Raw genomic sequence first — 23356 nt, forward strand, 5'->3', positions numbered from 1 at the left:
TGCTTTAACTTCCTCCAGATGAACTTGGGAAGATTGAATCTGACATCTTCGGCCCTGACCACGAACTCCATTCCCTCATCACCAACCAGAATCATAGAATCATAGAATAGTGCAGCACAGAAGGAGGCCATTCGGCCCATCGAGTCTATGCCGGCTCTTTCAAAGAGCAATCCAGTCAGTCCCACTCCCCCCGCTCTTTCCCCATATCCCTGCAATTTTTTCTCCTTCAAGTATTTATCCAATTCCTTTTTGAAGGCTGCAATTGAATCTGTATCCACCGCCCTATCAGGCAGTGCATTCCAAAGCCTAATCACTCATTATGTAAAAAAGTATTTCCTCATGTCACTTTTTTAAGGTTGGTTGGGTTTTTCTTCGTTCCTGGGATGTGGGCGTTGCTGGCAAGGTTGGTATTTATTGCCCATCCCTAATTGCCCTTGAGAAGGTGGTGGTGAGCCGCCTTGAACCACAGAGGGCAGTTAAGAGTCAACCACGTTGCGGTGGGTCTGGAGTCACATATAGGCCAGACCGGGTAAGGACGACAGATTTCCTTCCCTAAAGGACATTAGTGAACCAGATGGGTTTTTACGACATTCCAGTAGTTACATGGTCACCATTACTGACACTAGCTTTTTATTCCAGATTTATTTAATTAACTGAATTAAAATTCCCCAGCTGCCGTGGTGGGATTTGAACTCACGTCTCTTAAATGAATCCAGTAATATCACCTCCATCACTCTGTTCAGAGTCCATTCCAAGTGCTGATCACTGTATGTGTCAAGGAGAATGTCTCGATATCAGTCCTAAAATTACCGTTTAATAGTTTGAACTTGTGTCCTAATTCAGTTTAAAATAATACACCATTACTGACACTAGTTTTTAATTCCAGATTTATTTAATTAATTGAATTTAAATTCCCCAGCTGCCTGTGGTGGTGATTTGAACTCCCATCTGCCAGATCATGAGATCCCGGTCTCTGGAATACAAGTCCAGTATCATAACCACTGCGCTACCGTACCCGTGTCCAGCACGCTGGGCCTTGCCTATTCCCCTTTAGCTACCCTGCTAATTACATCCTCAAAATACTCTAATAAATTTGATAAACACGATTTCCCTTTCATAAAACCATGTTGACTCTGCCTAATCATTCTATGATTTTCTACAAGTTCAATATTCGTACAAGTTCCTTAATTATCTGAAACCCCTTTCCGGCCACTTCTCAAACTGAACCAGACTATTTGCAACCTTAACGTCCAGTTAATCCCCGAATTCAGTTCCCACATCCTCACCATCACAACGACCTCCTACTTCCACTTCTGTAACATTGCCCCTGCCTCTACCTCAGCCATGCCGAGACCAATTCCAGATTTGACTATTCCAATGCTCTCCAGGCCAGCCTCCCATCCTCCATAAACTTCAGTTAATCCAATCCTCTGCTATTCTCCATACAAAGGCACGTTCTATCTCTTTCTTTACCCATATCCTATCCTGTAAAAAGTTCCACTCACGCACCTCTCTGACCTCACTGATCTATGTTGGCTCATAATCTACAAAAGCCTTAAATTTAAAATTCTCATCCCCTTATTTAAATCACTCCACGGTCGCAGCCTACCCTATCTGTAACCTCCTCCTTCCCTGTAAGCTCCTCCTGCCCTACAACCTCCTTCATCCCAAACTCTGACTGGAAGCTTACTGGGAGATAAAAGTGGGAAAGGTGTCCCACTGACCTGTGCCACGTACACAGGCACCAAGAACACACCACAACTGACCATCAGGCTTTTCCAGAGAATGTGCTGCACCCGCATAGACAGCTGTTTCTTTACAATGTTGATTTGACCTCCCAGTTCCTGGTGTACACCCCAGCCCCTCCAAACCCGATCCCCAGGAGTGGAGCAATTTGATCAAATTGTGGATTCTCTTCCGAGCCCCAATTTGGAGAACACATCCAATATGTACATGTGCGATATCCTATCAAAGACCTTCCCCTGAGGTCCACCTGTCTGTCACCTACCAGGGTGCACATATCCCTCAGTAACGTGATAACAGGCGCAGGTCTGTTCCAGTAGATCACCAGCTCCAGACCACACTTGACCTGGTTAGGATTTTTTAGTTGACATTAAGCAGTCATATAGGTTGCCAATTCCTGCTGTTGTCTCTCTCCCCCTGATGCTTGGAGGGGCAGAGAACTGCATATTTCCAGCAGATCTGGTCCCACAGAACCGAGTATAACCCGAATACTGGAGTGAAGCTGATAGAAAGCTCTTCCAGCCCTCAGATAGGTAAAAAGCAAAGAGACTTGCATTTCTATAGCGCCTTTCACAACCACAGGACGTTGTCCCAAAGTGCTTTACAGCCAATCGAAGTTTTGAGGTGTAGTTACTGTTGTAATGTAGGAAATGTGGCAGATAATTTGCGCACAGCAAAATCCCACAAGCAGCGATGTGATAATGACCAGATAATCTTATTTTAGTGATGTTGGTTGAGGGATAAATATCGGCCAGGACACCGGGGAGAACTCCCCTGCTCTTCTTCGAATAGTGTCAGTGGAATCTTCTACATCCACCTGAGAAAGCAGACGGGGCCTCGGTTTAACATCTTATCCGAAAGAGGCCACCATCCGACAGTGCAGCGCTCCCTCAGTACTGCCCCGCCAACAGCGCAGTGCTCCCTCAGTTCTGCCCCTCCAACAGTGCGGCGCTCCCTCAGTACTGCCCCTCCGACAGTGCGGCGCTCCCTCAGTACTGCCCTACGACAGTGCAGCGCTCCCTCAGTACTGCCCCTCCGACAGTGCAGTGCTCCCTCAGTACTGCCCCTCCGACAGTGCGGCGCTCCCTCAGTACTGCCCTTGCGAAAGTGCGGCGCTCCCTCAGTACTGCCCCTCCGACAGTGCGGCGCTCCCTCAGTACTGCACTGGAGTGTGACCCTGGATTTTGTGCTCAAGTTTCACTGAGTGGGCTTTGACCCACAGCCTTCTGTCTCAGTGGCGAGAGTGCTACCCGCTGAGCCACGGCTGACTTATAACACTTAAATAGCAACGGTACCTGATGAGTCAAACACGGAGAAAACCTGAGGCAGCGATGGAAGAGAGGAAGTGTCAGATCGGGGGATATTCAGGAAGATTTTCACTTTGCACTTTGAAATAACATGGGGAATAATAAGGTGCAAGTTGATAAATGAATCGATACAGGAAGCGGAATACGTCAAACTATCACGTTACTGACATGAATACAAAAGCAAAATACTGCGGATGCTGCAATCTTTAATAAAAACATAAAATGCTGGAAACACTCAGCAGGTCAGGCAGCATCTGTGGAGAGAGAAACAGAGTTAACGTTTCAGGCCGGTGACCCTTCGGCAGAACAAGAAGTCCTGGTTAGTTGCTGCCAATCACGGGTTTTCGACATTGATAGATTGTAAGAAGCCTGAGGGAAGGAATTTCTCAGTTGTGAGGTCCATTTGTGCTGCTGATGTACAGCAATAAATTTCGGACTTGTTGTAGTTTGTCTTTCTCTCAACATTTAGGTCTTGTATTCACAACAGCAGAGTGGCTTCCATAGCAGTCGCAGTTGCCTATGAACTGAAGCCCGCGCCTTGATAAATGCCGAGTATGAGTTAGCAAGCATATTAATCTCTTATTGCAGTATTTTACTGCCGGTGAGTATATGGGATGTCCACTGCAATCTCCTGTCACTCCTGATAGGCAGAATATGACAAACCCATAAGACCGATGCCTACACTGAAGATGCTAAGGTAGCAGTATTTAAAATTGAGGCAAATAGGTGCAGTGCGTCCAGCTTAGCGTACCGTTTTTAGAACAGGAATCTTATGCAATAAATACTGAAAATGCTGGAAAGACTGAGAAGGTCAGGCAGCATCTGTGGAGAGAGAATCAGAGTTAACGTTTCAGGTCGGCAGATGACAATGTCAGGTGGGCAAAAATCAAAAACGAAAGTAAGACAATAAGAAAAAATTGTCTTATTTTTAGGTTTTAAAGATCCGGTGTTTGCGAACCGAGGCCTCTGCACAGCTTGATGCAGCCGGACACTGTCTTTACACGAGGGCCCTCTGTTGGAATAGAGCTCGAATTACAGCCACAGCAAACCAAGAGTTGGTTTTCACAAAAGAAATCTTGATCTTATTTTTCAGTATGAAAAAAACTAACCACTCAGAATGCGTTTCCTCCTTCCACAACTCTCACACAGAAAGAAGGGAACGGTCATCAATGGCCACAAGCTCTTGCACAAAGCAACACTCGCAGCCCGCTTCACGCTCAGGAGGAAACGCTTTAACTCCTCCTCGTGGTTAGTGAGACCAGACACTTCAGAACACATTTCTCAAGTTAAAAACTATAGAAATGATTCCTAAAAGTATAGTCTTACCTAACATTGGCCGCCACACCGCTCTCCACACTCAGCACACCCCCTTTAACAGAGGCTGAGCTCCCACCCGCTTCGCGCCCATTCACAGCGGTCAGTGCGGAATCCACTATATATACAATATACAAATCACCCTTTGTAAATATAATTATAATTGTGTGAGAAAGAAATATAGTTGCTGTCATTCTGCCATTACCCAGCAGGCAGGTGATTTGCATATATTAGCAGCCTGTCTCCAGCGACTGTCCTGCTCATTGATTCACTCAGTGGGTGGAAGCCCCGCTCTGAGAGATTTAAACAGCAACTCGCCCTCCACCGCACGGATGGGTTCAGCGGGTTAGATAAAGAGGGAAAAAGATTTAAAATCAGCTTTGGAAACTGCAAATGAAGAATTATAGAGCCGGAGGAGCAGAGCAACATCTTACGCGGATAACAACAGAAAATGCTGGAAAAACTCAGCAGGCCAGGCAACATCCGTGGAGAGAGAAACAGAGTCAACGTTTCAGGTCGAAACCCTTTGTCAGGACTGAGAAAAAAGCAGGAAATGAAACAGATTAAAAGGCTCACTGCCACACCCCCTCTAGGAATGCCTACCTTGAAGAAGTTCTGCTCTTCTCTTCGACGGGATCTCCGTTTGGCTCTTCAACCTTGTTCATCTTCATTGCTTTCAGTTTCCCTTCTCATGTTTGATCAGACTCAGTTTCACAGCCACTCTCCACCAGTCCTATCACCATCTCGTCTGGTTTTGAATACCTCTTAATGTCTCTTCACTTCTCTTTTGTTCTCTCATCACCATTTCCCGGCCCCCAAACTGGCCTTTTAATCTGTTTCATTTCCTGTGTTTTTTCAGTCCTGACGAAGGGTTTCGATCTGAAACGCTGACTCTATTTCTCTCTCCACGGATGTTGCCTGGCCTGCTGAGTTTTTCCAGCATTTTCTGTTGTAATTTCGGATTCCCAGCACCTGTAGTATTTTTCTATCTGACGGGGATGCTTTAACTTCCTCCAGATGAACTTGGGAAGATTGAATCTGACATCTTCGGCCCTGACCACGAACTCCATTCCCTCATCACCAACCAGAATCATAGAATCATAGAATAGTGCAGCACAGAAGGAGGCCATTCGGCCCATCGAGTCTATGCCGGCTCTTTCAAAGAGCAATCCAGTCAGTCCCACTCCCCCCGCTCTTTCCCCATATCCCTGCAATTTTTTCTCCTTCAATTATTTATCCAATTCCTTTTTGAAGGCTGCAATTGAATCTGTATCCACCGCCCTATCAGGCAGTGCATTCCAAAGCCTAATCACTCATTATGTAAAAAAGTATTTCCTCATGTCACTTTTTTAAGGTTGGTTGGGTTTTTCTTCGTTCCTGGGATGTGGGCGTTGCTGGCAAGGTTGGTATTTATTGCCCATCCCTAATTGCCCTTGAGAAGGTGGTGGTGAGCCGCCTTGAACCACAGAGGGCAGTTAAGAGTCAACCACGTTGCGGTGGGTCTGGAGTCACATATAGGCCAGACCGGGTAAGGACGACAGATTTCCTTCCCTAAAGGACATTAGTGAACCAGATGGGTTTTTACGACATTCCAGTAGTTACATGGTCACCATTACTGACACTAGCTTTTTATTCCAGATTTATTTAATTAACTGAATTAAAATTCCCCAGCTGCCGTGGTGGGATTTGAACTCACGTCTCTTAAATGAATCCAGTAATATCACCTCCATCACTCTGTTCAGAGTCCATTCCAAGTGCTGATCACTGTATGTGTCAAGGAGAATGTCTCGATATCAGTCCTAAAATTACCGTTTAATAGTTTGAACTTGTGTCCTAATTCAGTTTAAAATAATACACCATTACTGACACTAGTTTTTAATTCCAGATTTATTTAATTAATTGAATTTAAATTCCCCAGCTGCCTGTGGTGGTGATTTGAACTCCCATCTGCCAGATCATGAGATCCCGGTCTCTGGAATACAAGTCCAGTATCATAACCACTGCGCTACCGTACCCGTGTCCAGCATGCTGGGCCTTGCCTATTCCCCTTTAGCTACCCTGCTAATTACATCCTCAAAATACTCTAATAAATTTGATAAACACGATTTCCCTTTCATAAAACCATGTTGACTCTGCCTAATCATTCTATGATTTTCTACAAGTTCAATATTCGTACAAGTTCCTTAATTATCTGAAACCCCTTTCCGGCCACTTCTCAAACTGAACCAGACTATTTGCAACCTTAACGTCCAGTTAATCCCCGAATTCAGTTCCCACATCCTCACCATCACAACGACCTCCTACTTCCACTTCTGTAACATTGCCCCTGCCTCTACCTCAGCCATGCCGAGACCAATTCCAGATTTGACTATTCCAATGCTCTCCAGGCCAGCCTCCCATCCTCCATAAACTTCAGTTAATCCAATCCTCTGCTATTCTCCATACAAAGGCACGTTCTATCTCTTTCTTTACCCATATCCTATCCTGTAAAAAGTTCCACTCACGCACCTCTCTGACCTCACTGATCTATGTTGGCTCATAATCTACAAAAGCCTTAAATTTAAAATTCTCATCCCCTTATTTAAATCACTCCACGGTCGCAGCCTACCCTATCTGTAACCTCCTCCTTCCCTGTAACCTCCTCCTGCCCTACAACCTCCTTCATCCCAAACTCTGACTGGAAGCTTACTGGGAGATAAAAGTGGGAAAGGTGTCCCACTGACCTGTGCCACGTACACAGGCACCAAGAACACACCACAACTGACCATCAGGCTTTTCCAGAGAATGTGCTGCACCCGCATAGACAGCTGTTTCTTTACAATGTTGATTTGACCTCCCAGTTCCTGGTGTACACCCCAGCCCCTCCAAACCCGATCCCCAGGAGTGGAGCAATTTGATCAAATTGTGGATTCTCTTCCGAGCCCCAATTTGGAGAACACATCCAATATGTACATGTGCGATATCCTATCAAAGACCTTCCCCTGAGGTCCACCTGTCTGTCACCTACCAGGGTGCACATATCCCTCAGTAACGTGATAACAGGCGCAGGTCTGTTCCAGTAGATCACCAGCTCCAGACCACACTTGACCTGGTTAGGATTTTTTAGTTGACATTAAGCAGTCATATAGGTTGCCAATTCCTGCTGTTGTCTCTCTCCCCCTGATGCTTGGAGGGGCAGAGAACTGCATATTTCCAGCAGATCTGGTCCCACAGAACCGAGTATAACCCGAATACTGGAGTGAAGCTGATAGAAAGCTCTTCCAGCCCTCAGATAGGTAAAAAGCAAAGAGACTTGCATTTCTATAGCGCCTTTCACAACCACAGGACGTTGTCCCAAAGTGCTTTACAGCCAATCGAAGTTTTGAGGTGTAGTTACTGTTGTAATGTAGGAAATGTGGCAGATAATTTGCGCACAGCAAAATCCCACAAGCAGCGATGTGATAATGACCAGATAATCTTATTTTAGTGATGTTGGTTGAGGGATAAATATCGGCCAGGACACCGGGGAGAACTCCCCTGCTCTTCTTCGAATAGTGTCAGTGGAATCTTCTACATCCACCTGAGAAAGCAGACGGGGCCTCGGTTTAACATCTTATCCGAAAGAGGCCACCATCCGACAGTGCAGCGCTCCCTCAGTACTGCCCCGCCAACAGCGCAGTGCTCCCTCAGTTCTGCCCCTCCAACAGTGCGGCGCTCCCTCAGTACTGCCCCTCCGACAGTGCGGCGCTCCCTCAGTACTGCCCTACGACAGTGCAGCGCTCCCTCAGTACTGCCCCTCCGACAGTGCAGTGCTCCCTCAGTACTGCCCCTCCGACAGTGCGGCGCTCCCTCAGTACTGCCCTTGCGAAAGTGCGGCGCTCCCTCAGTACTGCCCCTCCGACAGTGCGGCGCTCCCTCAGTACTGCACTGGAGTGTGACCCTGGATTTTGTGCTCAAGTTTCACTGAGTGGGCTTTGACCCACAGCCTTCTGTCTCAGTGGCGAGAGTGCTACCCGCTGAGCCACGGCTGACTTATAACACTTAAATAGCAACGGTACCTGATGAGTCAAACACGGAGAAAACCTGAGGCAGCGATGGAAGAGAGGAAGTGTCAGATCGGGGGATATTCAGGAAGATTTTCACTTTGCACTTTGAAATAACATGGGGAATAATAAGGTGCAAGTTGATAAATGAATCGATACAGGAAGCGGAATACGTCAAACTATCACGTTACTGACATGAATACAAAAGCAAAATACTGCGGATGCTGCAATCTTTAATAAAAACATAAAATGCTGGAAACACTCAGCAGGTCAGGCAGCATCTGTGGAGAGAGAAACAGAGTTAACGTTTCAGGCCGGTGACCCTTCGGCAGAACAAGAAGTCCTGGTTAGTTGCTGCCAATCACGGGTTTTCGACATTGATAGATTGTAAGAAGCCTGAGGGAAGGAATTTCTCAGTTGTGAGGTCCATTTGTGCTGCTGATGTACAGCAATAAATTTCGGACTTGTTGTTGTTTGTCTTTCTCTCAACATTTAGGTCTTGTATTCACAACAGCAGAGTGGCTTCCATAGCAGTCGCAGTTGCCTATGAACTGAAGCCCGCGCCTTGATAAATGCCGAGTATGAGTTAGCAAGCATATTAATCTCTTATTGCAGTATTTTACTGCCGGTGAGTATATGGGATGTCCACTGCAATCTCCTGTCACTCCTGATAGGCAGAATATGACAAACCCATAAGACCGATGCCTACACTGAAGATGCTAAGGTAGCAGTATTTAAAATTGAGGCAAATAGGTGCAGTGCGTCCAGCTTAGCGTACCCTTTTTAGAACAGGAATCTTATGCAATAAATACTGAAAATGCTGGAAAGACTGAGAAGGTCAGGCAGCATCTGTGGAGAGAGAATCAGAGTTAACGTTTCAGGTCGGCAGATGACAATGTCAGGTGGGCAAAAATCAAAAACGAAAGTAAGACAATAAGAAAAAATTGTCTTATTTTTAGGTTTTAAAGATCCGGTGTTTGCGAACCGAGGCCTCTGCACAGCTTGATGCAGCCGGACACTGTCTTTACACGAGGGCCCTCTGTTGGAATAGAGCTCGAATTACAGCCACAGCAAACCAAGAGTTGGTTTTCACAAAAGAAATCTTGATCTTATTTTTCAGTATGAAAAAAACTAACCACTCAGAATGCGTTTCCTCCTTCCACAACTCTCACACAGAAAGAAGGGAACGGTCATCAATGGCCACAAGCTCTTGCACAAAGCAACACTCGCAGCCCGCTTCACGCTCAGGAGGAAACGCTTTAACTCCTCCTCGTGGTTAGTGAGACCAGACACTTCAGAACACATTTCTCAAGTTAAAAACTATAGAAATGATCCCTAAAAGTATAGTCTTACCTAACATTGGCCGCCACACCGCTCTCCACACTCAGCACACCCCCTTTAACAGAGGCTGAGCTCCCACCCGCTTCGCGCCCATTCACAGCGGTCAGTGCGGAATCCACTATATATACAATATACAAATCACCCTTTGTAAATATAATTATAATTGTGTGAGAAAGAAATATAGTTGCTGTCATTCTGCCATTACCCAGCAGGCAGGTGATTTGCATATATTAGCAGCCTGTCTCCAGCGACTGCCCTGCTCATTGATTCACTCAGTGGGTGGAAGCCCCGCTCTGAGAGATTTAAACAGCAACTCGCCCTCCACCGCACGGATGGGTTCAGCGGGTTAGATAAAGAGGGAAAAAGATTTAAAATCAGCTTTGGAAACTGCAAATGAAGAATTATAGAGCCGGAGGAGCAGAGCAACATCTTACGCGGATAACAACAGAAAATGCTGGAAAAACTCAGCAGGCCAGGCAACATCCGTGGAGAGAGAAACAGAGTCAACGTTTCAGGTCGAAACCCTTTGTCAGGACTGAGAAAAAAGCAGGAAATGAAACAGATTAAAAGGCTCACTGCCACACCCCCTCTAGGAATGCCTACCTTGAAGAAGTTCTGCTCTTCTCTTCGACGGGATCTCCGTTTGGCTCTTCAACCTTGTTCATCTTCATTGCTTTCAGTTTCCCTTCTCATGTTTGATCAGACTCAGTTTCACAGCCACTCTCCACCAGTCCTATCACCATCTCGTCTGGTTTTGAATACCTCTTAATGTCTCTTCACTTCTCTTTTGTTCTCTCATCACCATTTCCCGGCCCCCAAACTGGCCTTTTAATCTGTTTCATTTCCTGTGTTTTTTCAGTCCTGACGAAGGGTTTCGATCTGAAACGTTGACTCTATTTCTCTCTCCACGGATGTTGCCTGGCCTGCTGAGTTTTTCCAGCATTTTCTGTTGTAATTTCGGATTCCCAGCACCTGTAGTATTTTTCTATCTGACGGGGATGCTTTAACTTCCTCCAGATGAACTTGGGAAGATTGAATCTGACATCTTCGGCCCTGACCACGAACTCCATTCCCTCATCACCAACCAGAATCATAGAATCATAGAATAGTGCAGCACAGAAGGAGGCCATTCGGCCCATCGAGTCTATGCCGGCTCTTTCAAAGAGCAATCCAGTCAGTCCCACTCCCCCCGCTCTTTCCCCATATCCCTGCAATTTTTTCTCCTTCAAGTATTTATCCAATTCCTTTTTGAAGGCTGCAATTGAATCTGTATCCACCGCCCTATCAGGCAGTGCATTCCAAAGCCTAATCACTCATTATGTAAAAAAGTATTTCCTCATGTCACTTTTTTAAGGTTGGTTGGGTTTTTCTTCGTTCCTGGGATGTGGGCGTTGCTGGCAAGGTTGGTATTTATTGCCCATCCCTAATTGCCCTTGAGAAGGTGGTGGTGAGCCGCCTTGAACCACAGAGGGCAGTTAAGAGTCAACCACGTTGCGGTGGGTCTGGAGTCACATATAGGCCAGACCGGGTAAGGACGACAGATTTCCTTCCCTAAAGGACATTAGTGAACCAGATGGGTTTTTACGACATTCCAGTAGTTACATGGTCACCATTACTGACACTAGCTTTTTATTCCAGATTTATTTAATTAACTGAATTAAAATTCCCCAGCTGCCGTGGTGGGATTTGAACTCACGTCTCTTAAATGAATCCAGTAATATCACCTCCATCACTCTGTTCAGAGTCCATTCCAAGTGCTGATCACTGTATGTGTCAAGGAGAATGTCTCGATATCAGTCCTAAAATTACCGTTTAATAGTTTGAACTCTTGTCCTAATTCAGTTTAAAATAATACACCATTACTGACACTAGTTTTTAATTCCAGATTTATTTAATTAATTGAATTTAAATTCCCCAGCTGCCTGTGGTGGTGATTTGAACTCCCATCTGCCAGATCATGAGATCCCGGTCTCTGGAATACAAGTCCAGTATCATAACCACTGCGCTACCGTACCCGTGTCCAGCACGCTGGGCCTTGCCTATTCCCCTTTAGCTACCCTGCTAATTACATCCTCAAAATACTCTAATAAATTTGATAAACACGATTTCCCTTTCATAAAACCATGTTGACTCTGCCTAATCATTCTATGATTTTCTACAAGTTCAATATTCGTACAAGTTCCTTAATTATCTGAAACCCCTTTCCGGCCACTTCTCAAACTGAACCAGACTATTTGCAACCTTAACGTCCAGTTAATCCCCGAATTCAGTTCCCACATCCTCACCATCACAACGACCTCCTACTTCCACTTCTGTAACATTGCCCCTGCCTCTACCTCAGCCATGCCGAGACCAATTCCAGATTTGACTATTCCAATGCTCTCCAGGCCAGCCTCCCATCCTCCATAAACTTCAGTTAATCCAATCCTCTGCTATTCTCCATACAAAGGCACGTTCTATCTCTTTCTTTACCCATATCCTATCCTGTAAAAAGTTCCACTCACGCACCTCTCTGACCTCACTGATCTATGTTGGCTCATAATCTACAAAAGCCTTAAATTTAAAATTCTCATCCCCTTATTTAAATCACTCCACGGTCGCAGCCTACCCTATCTGTAACCTCCTCCTTCCCTGTAACCTCCTCCTGCCCTACAACCTCCTTCATCCCAAACTCTGACTGGAAGCTTACTGGGAGATAAAAGTGGGAAAGGTGTCCCACTGACCTGTGCCACGTACACAGGCACCAAGAACACACCACAACTGACCATCAGGCTTTTCCAGAGAATGTGCTGCACCCGCATAGACAGCTGTTTCTTTACAATGTTGATTTGACCTCCCAGTTCCTGGTGTACACCCCAGCCCCTCCAAACCCGATCCCCAGGAGTGGAGCAATTTGATCAAATTGTGGATTCTCTTCCGAGCCCCAATTTGGAGAACACATCCAATATGTACATGTGCGATATCCTATCAAAGACCTTCCCCTGAGGTCCACCTGTCTGTCACCTACCAGGGTGCACATATCCCTCAGTAACGTGATAACAGGCGCAGGTCTGTTCCAGTAGATCACCAGCTCCAGACCACACTTGACCTGGTTAGGATTTTTTAGTTGACATTAAGCAGTCATATAGGTTGCCAATTCCTGCTGTTGTCTCTCTCCCCCTGATGCTTGGAGAGGCAGAGAACTGCATATTTCCAGCAGATCTGGTCCCACAGAACCGAGTATAACCCGAATACTGGAGTGAAGCTGATAGAAAGCTCTTCCAGCCCTCAGATAGGTAAAAAGCAAAGAGACTTGCATTTCTATAGCGCCTTTCACAACCACAGGACGTTGTCCCAAAGTGCTTTACAGCCAATCGAAGTTTTGAGGTGTAGTTACTGTTGTAATGTAGGAAATGTGGCAGATAATTTGCGCACAGCAAAATCCCACAAGCAGCGATGTGATAATGACCAGATAATCTTATTTTAGTGATGTTGGTTGAGGGATAAATATCGGCCAGGACACCGGGGAGAACTCCCCTGCTCTTCTTCGAATAGTGTCAGTGGAATCTTCTACATCCACCTGAGAAAGCAGACGGGGCCTCGGTTTAACATCTTATCCGAAAGAGGCCACCATCCGACAGTGCAGCGCTCCCTCAGTACTGCCCCGCCAACAGCGCAGTGCTCCCTCAGTTCTGCCCCTCCAACAGTGCGGCGCTCCCTCAGTACTGCCCCTCCGACAGTGCGGCGCTCCCTCAGTACTGCCCCTACGACAGTGCAGCGCTCCCTCAGTACTGCCCCTCCGACAGTGCAGTGCTCCCTCAGTACTGCCCCTCCGACAGTGCGGCGCTCCCTCAGTACTGCCCCTACGACAGTGCAGCGCTCCCTCAGTACTGCCCCTCCGACAGTGCAGTGCTCCCTCAGTACTGCCCCTCCGACAGTGCGGCGCTCCCTCAGTACTGCCCCTACGACAGTGCAGCGCTCCCTCAGTACTGCCCCTACGACAGTGCAGCGCTCCCTCAGTACTGCCCCTACGACAGTGCAGCGCTCCCTCAGTACTGCCCCTCCGACAGTGCAGTGCTCCCTCAGTACTGCCCCTCCGACAGTGCGGCGCTCCCTCAGTACTGCCCTTGCGAAAGTGCGGCGCTCCCTCAGTACTGCCCCTCCGACAGTGCGGCGCTCCCTCAGTACTGCACTGGAGTGTGACCCTGGATTTTGTGCTCAAGTTTCACTGAGTGGGCTTTGACCCACAGCCTTCTGTCTCAGTGGCGAGAGTGCTACCCGCTGAGCCACGGCTGACTTATAACACTTAAATAGCAACGGTACCTGATGAGTCAAACACGGAGAAAACCTGAGGCAGCGATGGAAGAGAGGAAGTGTCAGATCGGGGGATATTCAGGAAGATTTTCACTTTGCACTTTGAAATAACATGGGGAATAATAAGGTGCAAGTTGATAAATGAATCGATACAGGAAGCGGAATACGTCAAACTATCACGTTACTGACATGAATACAAAAGCAAAATACTGCGGATGCTGCAATCTTTAATAAAAACATAAAATGCTGGAAACACTCAGCAGGTCAGGCAGCATCTGTGGAGAGAGAAACAGAGTTAACGTTTCAGGCCGGTGACCCTTCGGCAGAACAAGAAGTCCTGGTTAGTTGCTGCCAATCACGGGTTTTCGACATTGATAGATTGTAAGAAGCCCGAGGGAAGGAATTTCTCAGTTGTGAGGTCCATTTGTGCTGCTGATGTACAGCAATAAATTTCGGACTTGTTGTAGTTTGTCTTTCTCTCAACATTTAGGTCTTGTATTCACAACAGCAGAGTGGCTTCCATAGCAGTCGCAGTTGCCTATGAACTGAAGCCCGCGCCTTGATAAATGCCGAGTATGAGTTAGCAAGCATATTAATCTCTTATTGCAGTATTTTACTGCCGGTGAGTATATGGGATGTCCACTGCAATCTCCTGTCACTCCTGATAGGCAGAATATGACAAACCCATAAGACCGATGCCTACACTGAAGATGCTAAGATAGCAGTATTTAAAATTGAGGCAAATAGGTGCAGTGCGTCCAGCTTAGCGTACCGTTTTTAGAACAGGAATCTTATGCAATAAATACTGAAAATGCTGGAAAGACTGAGAAGGTCAGGCAGCATCTGTGGAGAGAGAATCAGAGTTAACGTTTCAGGTCGGCAGATGACAATGTCAGGTGGGCAAAAATCAAAAACGAAAGTAAGACAATAAGAAAAAATTGTCTTATTTTTAGGTTTTAAAGATCCGGTGTTTGCGAACCGAGGCCTTTGCACAGCTTGATGCAGCCGGACACTGTCTTTACACGAGGGCCCTCTGTTGGAAAAGAGCTCGAATTACAGCCACAGCAAACCAAGAGTTGGTTTTCACAAAAGAAATCTTGATCTTATTTTTCAGTATGAAAAAAACTAACCACTCAGAATGCGTTTCCTCCTTCCACAACTCTCACACAGAAAGAAGGAAACGGTCATCAATGGCCACAAGCTCTTGCACAAAGCAACACTCGCAGCCCGCTTCACGCTCAGGAGGAAACGCTTTAACTCCTCCTCGTGGTTAGTGAGACCAGACACTTCAGAACACATTTCTCAAGTTAAAAACTATAGAAATGATCCCTAAAAGTATAGTCTTACCTAACATTGGCCGCCACACCGCTCTCCACACTCAGCACACCCCCTTTAACAGAGGCTGAGCTCCCACCCGCTTCGCGCCCATTCACAGCGGTCAGTGCGGAATCCACTATATATACAATATACAAATCACCCTTTGTAAATATAATTATAATTGTGTGAGAAAGAAATATAGTTGCTGTCATTCTGCCATTACCCAGCAGGCAGGTGATTTGCATATATTAGCAGCCTGTCTCCAGCGACTGTCCTGCTCATTGATTCACTCAGTGGGTGGAAGCCCCGCTCTGAGAGATTTAAACAGCAACTCGCCCTCCACCGCACGGATGGGTTCAGCGGGTTAGATAAAGAGGGAAAAAGATTTAAAATCAGCTTTGGAAACTGCAAATGAAGAATTATAGAGCCGGAGGAGCAGAGCAACATCTTACGCGGATAACAACAGAAAATGCTGGAAAAACTCAGCAGGCCAGGCAACATCCGTGGAGAGAGAAACAGAGTCAACGTTTCAGGTCGAAACCCTTTGTCAGGACTGAGAAAAAAGCAGGAAATGAAACAGATTAAAAGGCTCACTGCCACACCCCCTCTAGGAATGCCTACCTTGAAGAAGTTCTGCTCTTCTCTTCGACGGGATCTCCGTTTGGCTCTTCAACCTTGTTCATCTTCATTGCTTTCAGTTTCCCTTCTCATGTTTGATCAGACTCAGTTTCACAGCCACTCTCCACCAGTCCTATCACCATCTCGTCTGGTTTTGAATACCTCTTAATGTCTCTTCACTTCTCTTTTGTTCTCTCATCACCATTTCCCGGCCCCCAAACTGGCCTTTTAATCTGTTTCATTTCCTGTGTTTTTTCAGTCCTGACGAAGGGTTTCGATCTGAAACGTTGACTCTATTTCTCTCTCCACGGATGTTGCCTGGCCTGCTGAGTTTTTCCAGCATTTTCTGTTGTAATTTCGGATTCCCAGCACCTGTAGTATTTTTCTATCTGACGGGGATGCTTTAACTTCCTCCAGATGAACTTGGGAAGATTGAATCTGACATCTTCGGCCCTGACCACGAACTCCATTCCCTCATCACCAACCAGAATCATAGAATCATAGAATAGTGCAGCACAGAAGGAGGCCATTCGGCCCATCGAGTCTATGCCGGCTCTTTCAAAGAGCAATCCAGTCAGTCCCACTCCCCCCGCTCTTTCCCCATATCCCTGCATTTTTTCTCCTTCAAGTATTTATCCAATTCCTTTTTGAAGGCTGCAATTGAATCTGTATCCACCGCCCTATCAGGCAGTGCATTCCAAAGCCTAATCACTCATTATGTAAAAAAGTATTTCCTCATGTCACTTTTTTAAGGTTGGTTGGGTTTTTCTTCGTTCCTGGGATGTGGGCGTTGCTGGCAAGGTTGGTATTTATTGCCCATCCCTAATTGCCCTTGAGAAGGTGGTGGTGAGCCGCCTTGAACCACAGAGGGCAGTTAAGAGTCAACCACGTTGCTGTGGGTCTGGAGTCACATATAGGCCAGACCGGGTAAGGACGACAGATTTCCTTCCCTAAAGGACATTAGTGAACCAGATGGGTTTTTACGACATTCTAGTAGTTACATGGTCACCATTACTGACACTAGCTTTTTATTCCAGATTTATTTAATTAACTGAATTAAAATTCCCCAGCTGCCGTGGTGGGATTTGAACTCACGTCTCTTAAATGAATCCAGTAATATCACCTCCATCACTCTGTTCAGAGTCCATTCCAAGTGCTGATCACTGTATGTGTCAAGGAGAATGTCTCGATATCAGTCCTAAAATTACCGTTTAATAGTTTGAACTTGTGTCCTAATTCAGTTTAAAATAATACACCATTACTGACACTAGTTTTTAATTCCAGATTTATTTAATTAACTGAATTTAAATTCCCCAGCTGCCTGTGGTGGTGATTTGAACTCCCATCTGCCAGATCATGAGATCCCGGTCTCTGGAATACAAGTCCAGTATCATAACCACTGCGCTACCGTACCCGTGTCCAGCACGCTGGGCCTTGCCTATTCCCCTTTAGCTACCCTGCTAATTACATCCTCAAAATACTCTAATAAATTTGATAAACACGATTTCCCTTTCATAAAACCATGTTGACTCTGCCTAATCATTCTATGATTTTCTACAAGTTCAATATTCGTACAAGTTCCTTAATTATCTGAAACCCCTTTCCGGCCACTTCTCAAACTGAACCAGACTATTTGCAACCTTAACGTCCAGTTAATCCCCGAATTCAGTTCCCACATCCTCACCATCACAACGACCTCCTACTTCCACTTCTGTAACATTGCCCCTGCCTCTACCTCAGCCATGCCGAGACCAATTCCAGATTTGACTATTCCAATGCTCTCCAGGCCAGCCTCCCATCCTCCATAAACTTCAGTTAATCCAATCCTCTGCTATTCTCCATACAAAGGCACGTTCTATCTCTTTCTTTACCCATATCCTATCCTGTAAAAAGTTCCACTCACGCACCTCTCTGACCTCACTGATCTATGTTGGCTCATAATCTACAAAAGCCTTAAATTTAAAATTCTCATCCCCTTATTTAAATCACTCCACGGTCGCAGCCTACCCTATCTGTAACCTCCTCCTTCCCTGTAACCTCCTCCTGCCCTACAACCTCCTTCATCCCAAACTCTGACTGGAAGCTTACTGGGAGATAAAAGTGGGAAAGGTGTCCCACTGACCTGTGCCACGTACACAGGCACCAAGAACACACCACAACTGACCATCAGGCTTTTCCAGAGAATGTGCTGCACCCGCATAGACAGCTGTTTCTTTACAATGTTGATTTGACCTCCCAGTTCCTGGTGTACACCCAAGCCCCTCCAAACCCGATCCCCAGGAGTGGAGCAATTTGATCAAATTGTGGATTCTCTTCCGAGCCCCAATTTGGAGAACACATCCAATATGTACATGTGCGATATCCTATCAAAGACCTTCCCCTGAGGTCCACCTGTCTGTCACCTACCAGGGTGCACATATCCCTCAGTAACGTGATAACAGGCGCAGGTCTGTTCCAGTAGATCACCAGCTCCAGACCACACTTGACCTGGTTAGGATTTTTTAGTTGACATTAAGCAGTCATATAGGTTGCCAATTCCTGCTGTTGTCTCTCTCCCCCTGATGCTTGGAGAGGCAGAGAACTGCATATTTCCAGCAGATCTGGTCCCACAGAACCGAGTATAACCCGAATACTGGAGTGAAGCTGATAGAAAGCTCTTCCAGCCCTCAGATAGGTAAAAAGCAAAGAGACTTGCATTTCTATAGCGCCTTTCACAACCACAGGACGTTGTCCCAAAGTGCTTTACAGCCAATCGAAGTTTTGAGGTGTAGTTACTGTTGTAATGTAGGAAATGTGGCAGATAATTTGCGCACAGCAAAATCCCACAAGCAGCGATGTGATAATGACCAGATAATCTTATTTTAGTGATGTTGGTTGAGGGAAAAATATCGGCCAGGACACCGGGGAGAACTCCCCTGCTCTTCTTCGAATAGTGTCAGTGGAATCTTCTACATCCACCTGAGAAAGCAGACGGGGCCTCGGTTTAACATCTTATCCGAAAGAGGCCACCATCCGACAGTGCAGCGCTCCCTCAGTACTGCCCCGCCAACAGCGCAGTGCTCCCTCAGTTCTGCCCCTCCAACAGTGCGGCGCTCCCTCAGTACTGCCCCTCCGACAGTGCGGCGCTCCCTCAGTACTGCCCCTACGACAGTGCAGCGCTCCCTCAGTACTGCCCCTCCGACAGTGCAGTGCTCCCTCAGTACTGCCCCTCCGACAGTGCGGCGCTCCCTCAGTACTGCCCTTGCGAAAGTGCGGCGCTCCCTCAGTACTGCCCCTCCGACAGTGCGGCGCTCCCTCAGTACTGCACTGGAGTGTGACCCTGGATTTTGTGCTCAAGTTTCACTGAGTGGGCTTTGACCCACAGCCTTCTGTCTCAGTGGCGAGAGTGCTACCCGCTGAGCCACGGCTGACTTATAACACTTAAATAGCAACGGTACCTGATGAGTCAAACACGGAGAAAACCTGAGGCAGCGATGGAAGAGAGGAAGTGTCAGATCGGGGGATATTCAGGAAGATTTTCACTTTGCACTTTGAAATAACATGGGGAATAATAAGGTGCAAGTTGATAAATGAATCGATACAGGAAGCGGAATACGTCAAACTATCACGTTACTGACATGAATACAAAAGCAAAATACTGCGGATGCTGCAATCTTTAATAAAAACATAAAATGCTGGAAACACTCAGCAGGTCAGGCAGCATCTGTGGAGAGAGAAACAGAGTCAACGTTTCAGGCCGGTGACCCTTCGGCAGAACAAGAAGTCCTGGTTAGTTGCTGCCAATCACGGGTTTTCGACATTGATAGATTGTAAGAAGCCCGAGGGAAGGAATTTCTCAGTTGTGAGGTCCATTTGTGCTGCTGATGTACAGCAATAAATTTCGGACTTGTTGTAGTTTGTCTTTCTCTCAACATTTAGGTCTTGTATTCACAACAGCAGAGTGGCTTCCATAGCAGTCGCAGTTGCCTATGAACTGAAGCCCGCGCCTTGATAAATGCCGAGTATGAGTTAGCAAGCATATTAATCTCTTATTGCAGTATTTTACTGCCGGTGAGTATATGGGATGTCCACTGCAATCTCCTGTCACTCCTGATAGGCAGAATATGACAAACCCATAAGACCGATGCCTACACTGAAGATGCTAAGGTAGCAGTATTTAAAATTGAGGCAAATAGGTGCAGTGCGTCCAGCTTAGCGTACCCTTTTTAGAACAGGAATCTTATGCAATAAATACTGAAAATGCTGGAAAGACTGAGAAGGTCAGGCAGCATCTGTGGAGAGAGAATCAGAGTTAACGTTTCAGGTCGGCAGATGACAATGTCAGGTGGGCAAAAATCAAAAACGAAAGTAAGACAATAAGAAAAAATTGTCTTATTTTTAGGTTTTAAAGATCCGGTGTTTGCGAACCGAGGCCTTTGCACAGCTTGATGCAGCCGGACACTGTCTTTACACGAGGGCCCTCTGTTGGAATAGAGCTCGAATTACAGCCACAGCAAACCAAGAGTTGGTTTTCACAAAAGAAATCTTGATCTTATTTTTCAGTATGAAAAAAACTAACCACTCAGAATGCGTTTCCTCCTTCCACAACTCTCACACAGAAAGAAGGGAACGGTCATCAATGGCCACAAGCTCTTGCACAAAGCAACACTCGCAGCCCGCTTCACGCTCAGGAGGAAACGCTTTAACTCCTCCTCGTGGTTAGTGAGACCAGACACTTCAGAACACATTTCTCAAGTTAAAAACTATAGAAATGATCCCTAAAAGTATAGTCTTACCTAACATTGGCCGCCACACCGCTCTCCACACTCAGCACACCCCCTTTAACAGAGGCTGAGCTCCCACCCGCTTCGCGCCCATTCACAGCGGTCAGTGCGGAATCCACTATATATACAATATACAAATCACCCTTTGTAAATATAATTATAATTGTGTGAGAAAGAAATATAGTTGCTGTCATTCTGCCATTACCCAGCAGGCAGGTGATTTGCATATATTAGCAGCCTGTCTCCAGCGACTGTCCTGCTCATTGATTCACTCAGTGGGTGGAAGCCCCGCTCTGAGAGATTTAAACAGCAACTCGCCCTCCACCGCACGGATGGGTTCAGCGGGTTAGATAAAGAGGGAAAAAGATTTAAAATCAGCTTTGGAAACTGCAAATGAAGAATTATAGAGCCGGAGGAGCAGAGCAACATCTTACGCGGATAACAACAGAAAATGCTGGAAAAACTCAGCAGGCCAGGCAACATCCGTGGAGAGAGAAACAGAGTCAACGTTTCAGGTCGAAACCCTTTGTCAGGACTGAGAAAAAAGCAGGAAATGAAACAGATTAAAAGGCTCACTGCCACACCCCCTCTAGGAATGCCTACCTTGAAGAAGTTCTGCTCTTCTCTTCGACGGGATCTCCGTTTGGCTCTTCAACCTTGTTCATCTTCATTGCTTTCAGTTTCCCTTCTCATGTTTGATCAGACTCAGTTTCACAGCCACTCTCCACCAGTCCTATCACCATCTCGTCTGGTTTTGAATACCTCTTAATGTCTCTTCACTTCTCTTTTGTTCTCTCATCACCATTTCCCGGCCCCCAAACTGGCCTTTTAATCTGTTTCATTTCCTGTGTTTTTTCAGTCCTGACGAAGGGTTTCGATCTGAAACGTTGACTCTATTTCTCTCTCCACGGATGTTGCCTGGCCTGCTGAGTTTTTCCAGCATTTTCTGTTGTAATTTCGGATTCCCAGCACCTGTAGTATTTTTCTATCTGACGGGGATGCTTTAACTTCCTCCAGATGAACTTGGGAAGATTGAATCTGACATCTTCGGCCCTGACCACGAACTCCATTCCCTCATCACCAACCAGAATCATAGAATCATAGAATAGTGCAGCACAGAAGGAGGCCATTCGGCCCATCGAGTCTATGCCGGCTCTTTCAAAGAGCAATCCAGTCAGTCCCACTCCCCCCGCTCTTTCCCCATATCCCTGCAATTTTTTCTCCTTCAAGTATTTATCCAATTCCTTTTTGAAGGCTGCAATTGAATCTGTATCCACCGCCCTATCAGGCAGTGCATTCCAAAGCCTAATCACTCATTATGTAAAAAAGTATTTCCTCATGTCACTTTTTTAAGGTTGGTTGGGTTTTTCTTCGTTCCTGGGATGTGGGCGTTGCTGGCAAGGTTGGTATTTATTGCCCATCCCTAATTGCCCTTGAGAAGGTGGTGGTGAGCCGCCTTGAACCACAGAGGGCAGTTAAGAGTCAACCACGTTGCGGTGGGTCTGGAGTCACATATAGGCCAGACCGGGTAAGGACGACAGATTTCCTTCCCTAAAGGACATTAGTGAACCAGATGGGTTTTTACGACATTCCAGTAGTTACATGGTCACCATTACTGACACTAGCTTTTTATTCCAGATTTATTTAATTAACTGAATTAAAATTCCCCAGCTGCCGTGGTGGGATTTGAACTCACGTCTCTTAAATGAATCCAGTAATATCACCTCCATCACTCTGTTCAGAGTCCATTCCAAGTGCTGATCACTGTATGTGTCAAGGAGAATGTCTCGATATCAGTCCTAAAATTACCGTTTAATAGTTTGAACTTGTGTCCTAATTCAGTTTAAAATAATACACCATTACTGACACTAGTTTTTAATTCCAGATTTATTTAATTAATTGAATTTAAATTCCCCAGCTGCCTGTGGTGGTGATTTGAACTCCCATCTGCCAGATCATGAGATCCCGGTCTCTGGAATACAAGTCCAGTATCATAACCACTGCGCTACCGTACCCGTGTCCAGCACGCTGGGCCTTGCCTATTCCCCTTTAGCTACCCTGCTAATTACATCCTCAAAATACTCTAATAAATTTGATAAACACGATTTCCCTTTCATAAAACCATGTTGACTCTGCCTAATCATTCTATGATTTTCTACAAGTTCAATATTCGTACAAGTTCCTTAATTATCTGAAACCCCTTTCCGGCCACTTCTCAAACTGAACCAGACTATTTGCAACCTTAACGTCCAGTTAATCCCCGAATTCAGTTCCCACATCCTCACCATCACAACGACCTCCTACTTCCACTTCTGTAACATTGCCCCTGCCTCTACCTCAGCCATGCCGAGACCAATTCCAGATTTGACTATTCCAATGCTCTCCAGGCCAGCCTCCCATCCTCCATAAACTTCAGTTAATCCAATCCTCTGCTATTCTCCATACAAAGGCACGTTCTATCTCTTTCTTTACCCATATCCTATCCTGTAAAAAGTTCCACTCACGCACCTCTCTGACCTCACTGATCTATGTTGGCTCATAATCTACAAAAGCCTTAAATTTAAAATTCTCATCCCCTTATTTAAATCACTCCACGGTCGCAGCCTACCCTATCTGTAACCTCCTCCTTCCCTGTAAC

At 46.0% G+C, this 23356-nt stretch overlaps 4 non-coding genes across 4 annotated transcripts; all 4 read right to left on the reverse strand.

The window, feature by feature from the left end:
* Positions 1–4157: 4157 nt before the first annotated feature.
* LOC147097474 (small nucleolar RNA U3) lies at positions 4158–4374 on the reverse strand. Its single transcript, XR_015074390.1, has one exon. It is a non-coding gene; the product is annotated as a small nucleolar RNA U3 (small nucleolar RNA).
* Positions 4375–9520: 5146 nt separating this feature from the next.
* Positions 9521–9737, reverse strand: LOC147097475 (small nucleolar RNA U3). Its single transcript, XR_015074391.1, has one exon. It is a non-coding gene; the product is annotated as a small nucleolar RNA U3 (small nucleolar RNA).
* A 5411-nt stretch (positions 9738–15148) lies between these two features.
* On the reverse strand, positions 15149–15365 carry LOC147097476 (small nucleolar RNA U3). Its single transcript, XR_015074415.1, has one exon. It is a non-coding gene; the product is annotated as a small nucleolar RNA U3 (small nucleolar RNA).
* A 5146-nt stretch (positions 15366–20511) lies between these two features.
* On the reverse strand, positions 20512–20728 carry LOC147097477 (small nucleolar RNA U3). Its single transcript, XR_015074392.1, has one exon. It is a non-coding gene; the product is annotated as a small nucleolar RNA U3 (small nucleolar RNA).
* Positions 20729–23356: the final 2628 nt, after the last annotated feature.

This window comes from Somniosus microcephalus, chromosome 32 (genome assembly GCF_052327205.1).
Source record: "Somniosus microcephalus isolate GS21.2 chromosome 32, FLI_Smic_1.0, whole genome shotgun sequence".
Classification (NCBI taxonomy): domain Eukaryota; kingdom Metazoa; phylum Chordata; class Chondrichthyes; order Squaliformes; family Somniosidae; genus Somniosus; species Somniosus microcephalus.